The sequence below is a fragment of the Apium graveolens genome, chromosome 11 (assembly GCF_009905375.1).
Source record: "Apium graveolens cultivar Ventura chromosome 11, ASM990537v1, whole genome shotgun sequence".
Taxonomy (NCBI): Eukaryota; Viridiplantae; Streptophyta; class Magnoliopsida; order Apiales; family Apiaceae; genus Apium; species Apium graveolens.
In genome coordinates this window covers 187942012-187951913 of record NC_133657.1, presented here as the reverse complement: position 1 = coordinate 187951913, position 9902 = coordinate 187942012, and the positions used below count along the sequence as shown (strand labels likewise).

Genomic DNA, 9902 nt, shown 5'->3' with positions numbered 1-9902 from the left:
TTCTGGTTGTCATTTTGAGCGAGCCAAGTCATTAAGCTTCTTCAACTCCAGTATAGCCCTGGCCCATTAACTTTAGTCTTCTATGTATAGATTGTAAAACTGCTCCAGTTTAAGGGCCTGATCATCTACATTGGACGAGTTGGGCTATATATGCGGATAGACTTGGGTCTCCTCATCCCATCTATATCGAGCAAGCCACTTCAATGCAGATGTAATAAATAAATTAATTTTTCTAACAACCATTTACTTAGTCTTTAATTAAAGTGCATGTATATATGCATGTGTATATAATTTATAAATATTTCTTGACTGTGGACTTGATTTACATTATCATATTGTGTAATAAATATCAGTTCCCTACACAACACGATCATAACTAACACATGGATCCCATTATTTTGTTAGCATTTTTCTTAGCAACCCTAGCTTTCGTCCTACTGCCAAACTATCCCCGACGCTCTAAACCTAAATTTGCTCCGGGACCAAAACCATGGCCGATCATCGGAAACCTAAATTTAATAAGATCCCTACTATTAGACTGCATAAAATAGATAGTGGATAAGTTAGAAATTAGTTAAGGGTAGATTAGACATTTAATCTAGTTGAAAGTTAGTTACTTCCCGCCTAAAAGTTTGTTCTTGTAAACTTGTATATAACTCAAAACAATCTGTACATTTTATTCATCCAATATAATTTTCATTTTTCACATTGGAAATTCTACATGGTATCATGGCATATAATCTTTGTTTCTTTAGTTTGTTACATCTTTTTCCGCCATTAAAGCTTCAATCAAGCTTTTTGTTTCATTCTTATTTTTCGTTCTTTCAGTAGTAAAGTCCAGTGTTTCTATTTGCAACAATCATTCTACTGATTGTTGATAGTAATCATAGTAAAATTGATTGAATCCGATCATATTACGATCATTTTCTTTTTCTATCAATCTCTCTTTGTGCGACATTTCATCAAACACTATGTCTACATCGACGGATAATTCTACAGATGCTACAAAAACTCCAGAATCTGATCTTGAAAGTTCATATCAGTCAGTTACTTTGGATGCGAGTCATCCATTATATCTACATCCTTCAGATCATCCTGGTCAAGTTCTTGTTACTAGTGTCTTGAATGGTGAAAACTTCAATGAATGGAAAAGATCGATGTCTCTTGCACTTTCAGCGAAGAATAAGCTTGGTTTTGTTATCGGAAAATTCAAGGTTCCTTCTGAATCATCTTCTTATTTTGCACATTGGCAGCGTTGCAATGATATGATAATTACTTGGCTTCTTAACTCTGTTGTTCCTGAGATTCGTTCTAGTCTCGTTTACATTGCTCTTGCAAGTGATGTTTGGGATGATATCAATATGCGTTTCTCTCAGAGTAATGTCCACGCATTTTTGAGTTGAAAAAGGCTTTAAGCTCTCTTGCACAAGAAAATCTTACTGTTTCTGGATATTACACAAAATTTAAGATGCTTTGGGATGATCTGCTTCAAGCATCTAGTATTCCTAAGTGTGTATGTGTCTGTCTCTGTAAAGCTAAGAAGCAACAGGAACAATCTGAAGAGGTTATGAAAGTTACTCAGTTTTTGATGGGATTAAATGAAGTTTATACTAATATTCGTGGTCAACTCCTTATGATGAATCATATCCCTCCACTAACAACTGTTTTGTCACTATTACAACAAGAAGAACGCCAGAGAAATTATGTAGCTCTGTCAAACACTATTGTTGAGTTTGCTGCTCTTATGAGTAAAGCTAGGTTTCCTAGATCTGATTTTAAGAAAACTGATGTTAAGAGGCCGGATGGAAGGAGGTTTAATCTGGAGTGCACTTATTGTCATGGAAAGAATCATACTAAGTATCGTTGTTTTCATTTGATTGGTTTTCCACCAAGAAATAAGCAAAATGTTGCTCCTGCTAAGACTAATCATCAGGAGAACAATTTTGTTGTTCAAATTACTGCTTCATCCACAGTGCCAACCTCTACTGACAAAGTTGAAAGTTCTGTTGGTCCTGAAAACTCTGCTGGAAATTGTTTGTCTGATATTCAGTATCAACAGTTGTTGAATCTTCTAAATCAAAGTCAATTATCTCAAACAAACTTTGAACCACCTCAATCAGGTACTCTGTCTCATTCATGTTCATATCTGACTTCTGTATGCCTTGTTAATTGTCATGCCTCTAGAGATTGGATTCTTGATTCAGGAGCAACAGATCACATTACATGTTGTCACGATTTGCTCTCTGATCTTCTTGCTTGTGATATTGATATATGTTTGCCTAATGGAGAGTTTACAAAGGTTAAACTTAAAGGAACTATAGTGTTAACATCTGAACTTACTCTTTATGATGTTCTTTTGGTACCTAGTTTCCAATTCAACTTGATTTCTGTCAGTAAACTGACTTTTTCTGTGCCTTGCATACTTCAATTTTTGTCTCATCTGTGTGTTATTCAGGACTGTACAATGAAGAAAACTGTCGGGGATTGGTAAACTCCAAGGTTCACTGTACAAGTTACTTCTACCAACTTCATCACAATTCACTTCTCTGTTTCCTCAAGTTTCAGCTCACTGTAATGCTGCTCATTCAGACACTTCAAAACTTTGGCATTCTAGATTAGGTCACATACCTTTTCCTGTAATGCAGAAGATTAGTGCTATTGCTACTCAAGTTGAGTCCTGTAGTTTTATTCCTTGTGATGTTTGTCATTTTGCTAAACAAATCAGGTCTTCTTTTCCAGCTAGTACTAGTCATTCTACTGAACCTTTTCATTTGTTACATTGTGATTTGTGGGGGCCTTACAAGTATAAGACATATTTTACTTGTAATTCTTTTCTTACTATAGTGGATGATTGTAGTAGATGTACCTGGACCTTCTTGATATCAAATAAATCTCAAGTATTCTCAATTTTTTCTAATTTTCTGATTCACATTAAGAATCATTTCAAAGCCTCAGTTAAAATTGTGAGATCTGATAATGGCTCAGATTTTTTTAATAAAGATCTTACAAAATTGTTTCAGTCTTATGGAATTGATCATCAAAGTTCTTGTGTTGAGACTCCTCAACAGAATGGAAGGGCTGAAAGAAAACACAGACATCTTCTTTCTGTTGCAAGAGCTCTCAAATTTAATTCAAAAGTTCCAATTCATCTTTGGGGAGATTGTTTACTCCCTGCCACTTATATCATAAACAGAACTCCATCTAAAATCTTAAACAACTTATCTCCTTATGAAATACTTTTTCATAAACCACCTATCTATGATCATATGAGAGTATTTGGTTGTCTTGCATATGCTTCTACCTTGTCTAAGAGAGCAGATGAGTTTGCTCCAAGAGCAACTAAATGTGTGTTCATTGGATATCCTCAACATCAAAAAGGCTACAAACTCATTAATATTGAAACAGGTCATAAGTTTGTGTCTACAGATGTTGTCTTTTATGAGAATGTTTTTCCCTACTACATCTGTTTCTATTACTTCAACCATGTTTCCTTCAGATTCTTCTTTTATTGATGATTTAGTATTGTCAAATACTCCATCTTCTGCACACACTGAGCTGGAACATCATCATTCTTCTTCTATTTCACATGATTCACATCATTCTCATGATAATTCACCTTCTGCTAATTCTCATCTTGATAATTCTCATGATTCTGATAACGCTGATCATATATCTTCTTCTGATAGTGGTTCTGCTATAGTATTACCTATACCTGAGCAAAGTTCTACACCTATTAGAGTAAAACAGTTACCAGTTATGTTCTCAGATTATACAGGTCTTCCAACAATTCTTAATAAGACTTGTGCCACAACTGTTACATACCCACTTCATATTGTTGATTATGTGCAAGGTTTTACACCAACTTATCAGGTTTTTGTAGCAAATTCCACTGTCATTCCTGAACCCTTATTTTATTCTCAAGCTATAAAATATTCTAATTGGTGTAAAGCAATGCAATTAGAACTGAATGCTTTGGAAGCCAATAATACTTGGAAAATTACTTCTCTTCCACCTGGCAAGAAGGCAGTGGGTTGTAAATGGATTTATAAAGTCAAGTATAAATCTGATGGTACTTTGGAAAGATATAAAGCCAGATTGGTGGCTCAAGGTTTTACACAGACAGCAGGAGTGGATTACTTTCAAACCTTTGCACCAGTAGCTAAAATGGTCACTATCAGACTGGTACTATCCATTGCTGCTATTCAAAACTGGCATATTAATCAGTTGGACATTACCAATGCTTTTTTAAATGGAGACCTTCATGAAGAAGTGTATATGAGATTGCCTCCATGTGTGCCTCTTCCTGCTTCTTTTGTTGGCACTAATCCTGTCTGCAAACTGATTAAATCTATCTATGGTCTAAGACAGTCCCCAAGAGAGTGGTTTGATAAGTTTTCTGATGCTGTTATCCAATTTGGCTTTACACAATCAAGGGGAGATGCTTCTATGTTTTATCTACATTCAGTTACTTCAGTTACAGTATTGCTGATTTATGTTGATGACATAATACTGACTGGTTCTTGTGTCAAGCAAATTGGAAAAATAAAAGAGTTTCTTGCTTCTACGTTCAAACTGAAAGATTTAGGACACTTGAACTATTTTCTTGGACTTGAAATAGCAAGGTCTTCAGAAGGCATATATACACATCAAAGGAAGTATGCAATGAATTTGCTGGAGAATACAGGTCTATTGGCTGCAAAACCAAGTGCTATAACCATGGAAGCTCAAAATAATCTCCAGTCTGATTCTGGAACAGCTTTTCCTGATGCTATGCAATACAGAAGATTGGTTGGGCAATTGATTTACTTGACAATTACCAGACGAGACATTTCTTATCCAGTGTATATATTGAGTCAGTTTATGGCTGCACCAACAGATTTTCATTTTCTTTACAGTCTTCTCTTTTCTGATAAGGAAGGCTGCACTGAAATTAGTAAGGTACATAAAGGGTAATCCTGGCCTATGTCTGTTTTTATCAGCTAAAAGTCCATTAAAATTGAAAGCTTTTTGTGATGCTAATTGGGCTACATGTCTTATGACTAGAAGATCATTGTCTGGATACTGTGTCATGTTGGGAGATTCACTTATTTCATGGAAATGCAAAAAGTAGAATACAGTAGCAAGATCTTCTGCAGAGACAGAATACAGAGTTTTGGCAACTACACAATATGAAGTCACTTGGTTATACAATCTACTCAAAGAAATACATTTCAAGATTCCTACACCAGTTCCTATGTAATGTGATAATTCATCTGCAATTCACATAGCTGAAAATCCAGTTCTGCATGAGAGGACAAAGCATATCGAGCTGGACTGTCATTTCATCAGAGAGAAAGTCAAGGAAGGGCTGGTGCAACCTGTGTACTTGTCTACCAAACAACAACCAGCTGATCTATTTACTAAACCTCCGACAGCTGCAAGACTAACGTATTTATTGAGCAAATTGGGAGTTCGAAACATGTTCAGACCTGCCAATTTGAAGGAGGGTATTAGACTGCATAAAATAGATAGCGGATAAGTTAGAAATTAGTTAAGGGTAGATTAGACATTTAATCTAGTTGAGAGTTAGTTACTTCCCGCCTAAAAGTTTGTTCTTGTAAACTTGTACATAACTCAAAACTATCTGTACATTTTATTCATTCAATACAATTTTCATTTTTCACATTGGAAATTCTACACCTACCTCACTGCACTTTCCCACGAATTGTCCCAGAAATATGGTCCCATAATGCAACTAAACTTTGGTTCCTCACCTGTACTCATTCTCTCCTCTCCGAACATGGCCGAGATTATTCTTAAAGAAAAAGACTTGTTATTCGCCTCAAGGCCTAAAACCGCTGCTGGAAAGTACACAACCTACAATTACGGTGACATGACATGGTCATCGTACGGTCCTTTCTGGGTACAACTTCGCAAAATATGTTTAATGGAGATCTTTAGTGGAAAGAGATTAGATGAATTTCAATACGTTCGCGTTAAAGAAATGAAAAACCTTGTGAAATCTCTGTACAACTCATCGGGCAAACCTTTACTACTATAAAAGATAATCTTATGAAGCTTACTTTTAACGTAATTGGACGGATGGTGTTGGGGAAAAGTTACGTGGATGGTGAAGTGGATAATGAGGTGATGAAGCCGGAGGAGTTTAGGTGTATGATTGAAGAGCTTTTTGTTCTTAACGGAGTGTTCAATATTGGCGATTTTATTCCATGGTTAGGGGTTTTTGATCTGCAAGGTTATGTGAAGAGAATGAAAGATGTTAGCAAAAAGATGGATATGTTTTTGGAGACTGTGATTAATGAGCATAATGAAGTTAGAAAGAAGAGTCATGTTAGTAGCAAGGATTATGTTGCTAAGGACATGTTGGATGTGTTATTGCAAGTGGCTGATGATCCTCAGGATGTTCAACTTAAGCTTGATAGAGATGGGGTTAAAGCTTTGACTCAGGTACACTCACTTCACTTGTCTCTTACCCCAACTATAAGCCCGATTGAAAAATTAGGTTATAATATACATTAACTAAGTGACTTATAAATAATAAATAGATAAATATATAAGTGTTTGAATAATTTGATTTATTAAATAGATTTTTTTAATTGAATGAATTAAAATAAATAAGCTTTCAACTTAATTAACTTAATTCGTGAATTTTAAATTGAATTAACATTTAAAACATATATTTTAAAACTAAAATTAATAAAAATATGAAAAGCAAAATAAGTTGAGAAAAAATACGTCGTTACTTCAATTTACTGCTAATTAAGGGTTTAAATCAGATAAGTGTAAGCAACCAAACAGACCCTATATATTCTGTTTTTCAATTGTTAGTTGGTAAATATAAAAGCAATTTTAATATATTAATATTTAATATAGACTTCATAAATTTGTATTGTTTACAATTTTAATATAGACTTCGTAAATTTGTATTGTTGAGGCCATATTTCCGATTAACATGATTTATCTTAAATTCAATTTTAATATAGGCTTCATAAATTTGTAGTGTTTATTAATACCAAAAACACTTTTTTGTATTGAATATACTCTTAGAGCACCAAATTTTTAAGTTTTAGATATTAAAGCATTTCCAATCATGTTTATAAAAAGTCTATGTAATATCATAATATAGATATTAGGTAAAAAATATACCCCTCCAGCCATTAAACCATTAAACCTGTAAGCAATAATTTTAGATATCATGGTTAACTTGAAAACAATTTATTCTTCTTAACTCTTCTGTATCTATTATCCATAAGCATCCACCTCAGCTTTTCTGCCCTTATTTAAACCTTAACAATCTCTACACATTAATATATACACATATTTTTATTACACTTAATATATTTATTTTAATATACATTGCATATTTGTATAATACAAATAGATATAATATAATATAATTATATATTTTATAATAAATATATAAGTAATGTTTATCAATTATGTTTGGTTATATTTAAATATGTTATTATATTTCAATTTTAATATATATTAAAATATTATTATATTTAATATATTTTCATTAAATATATTATTTATATTTTTTCTTGTATTTAACTAAATATATACTAAATTTATTTTAACATATAAAATTTTCATATATATATGTATGTAAAAATAATAATAAAATAATTTTATTTAATATAGCTAACCATTATAGCTACTACTACGGGAGTAAAAACTCTTACAAATTTAACAAATTTTTAGATAATGATCATTTAGCTAACCATTTTAGTTACGGTCTGGGCACAATAAGCACTAAATTTTATGAGTTTGATACATTTTTATCAGTGAAGTTGTAAATGCTGGGTCCATCAATATTTATAATTAGAGAACCAATCAAAATATACAAAAATCATTAGAGTTAGTGCTTATTGTATGCACTCGGCACTAGACCTGGCAAAATGGGTTTGTATCCGAAGAACCGAACCGAAATCTATGGATCTGAGATCCGATCCGAGATCCGAATTATATAATCCGATAATTATCCGAAAACCAAATTAAACCGATCCGAAAATTACCCGAACCGAAAATTTAACCGAAAATGATCCGAAATACTAGATCCGATGATAAATTGGAACCGAACAAAACCGATTCATATAATATTTGAACCGAATATGATCCGAAATAAGCAAACTTCATACTTAAATGTATCTTATATTCGTGATAATTTAATTATTTAATTATAAATTAATGTAAAAGTACATTATATTATATTAAAAAGTACTACATTTAATAAAAATATATTTTTTTAAGTCTCAAAATATGAAAACATATATAAGTTAAGATCCGAAATATCTGAACCGAATTTAATCCGAACCTGAATTTTGTCCGATTTTTATCCGAATTTCATCCGTTTTTTATCCGAATTAGACCCGAACCGAATCACATCCGATCCGATCCGAAATGACCTTGAGTTATATCATAATCCGAAAGTGGAACCGATCCGAAATAGATCCGATCCGAAACCGATCCGGTTATCTGATTTGCCAGGTCTACTCGGCACACATCAGAAAAACCGTTTTAGTTATTAGATATTACAATTTAGTTAGTTACCAGTTGAATAGCAGGAGGTTACGCCAACGTCAACGTCAGACATGAGCACAAAAATTTACACATCTGGAGCTTATCTCGAGGCTCCACTATAGTCAATTTTGACATGCAACTCTAGACGGTCGTGTGTAATCTTCTACTCAAAATTTATTTGAACGAAGACTTTTGTGTATTATAATAAACGAGTTTTCTATGATGTGTTAAAAGCACATAATAGTCACTAACTCTCGTATAAATTTATATGAGCTGTGATTGAATAATAAATGTTAATGATCTCTGCATTCACATCAATTTTACTAATAAAAAGAGCTCATTTTTATTTGAGATAGTGATTAATATGTGCATTGTAAATTGCAATTTAGTTTCTTTTTACTGCAGAATAAATTCAACTTGTTTGATTATTCAACATTGAGGAATCTTTATTTTATCTCAAGGTCACTGTAAGACAGGTCCTAGTAAATTTTTTCAATCCCTTAAAACAAGAACTAGAATTCAAAACGACTCAAATTTTGAAAGAGCTAGGGAGTATATCATTACGAGCTACTATTATAAATTGGTAGCATGGCAGCTAATTTTGGCGATTCAGTAATGTCAGATTTAAGTTGATGAATTTAAATTATATTACAGGACATGTTAACTGGGGGACTGAAAGCACTGCAACAACTCTAGAATGGGGACTCTCAGAAATGTTGAAAAATCCAAGAACTTTCAAAATTGCAACTGAAGAACTGGACAAAATTATTGGGAAAGAAAGATGGGTTGAGGAAAAAGATATTCAAAATCTACCCTACATTGAAGCAATTTCTAAAGAAATCTTACGCTTGCACCCTGTTGCACCACTATTAGTACCCCATATGGCTAGCCAAGATTGTAAAGTTACTGGTTATGACATTCTTAAAGGAACTATAGTGTTGGTCAATACATGGACAATTCCAAGAGACCCGAAAGTTTGGGATGAACCGTATGAGTTTCATCCCGAGAGGTTCATGAGTGTTGATATTGATGTGATGGGAAGAGATTTTAGGATTCTTCCATTTGGATCAGGGCGGAGGAGGTGCCCGGGTTATAGCCTAGGGCTTAAGTTGATACAACTCAGCTTGGCTAATCTTGTGCATGAGTTTGAATGGAAATTGCCTGAGAATATGAAGGTAGAGGAGCTGAATATGGAGGAAGCTTTTGGACTCTCTATTCCAAGAAAGGTCCCCCTTGTTGCTGTTGTTGAGCCTAGACTTCCATCTCATCTTTATGTTTAAAATTATGCCTCGCTTGTATGCTGAGGTTATGAAGTGAAGAAAGTGTGTTCATTCTATCCAAATATATTAAAACTTGTCTAGAACAATGAAGGGAACAAA

At 33.4% G+C, this 9902-nt stretch overlaps 1 pseudogene; it reads left to right on the top strand.

The window, feature by feature from the left end:
• Positions 1 to 383: 383 nt before the first annotated feature.
• On the top strand, positions 384 to 9828 carry LOC141696277 (trimethyltridecatetraene synthase-like; annotated as a pseudogene).
• The last annotated feature ends 74 nt before the right edge of the window (positions 9829 to 9902 follow it).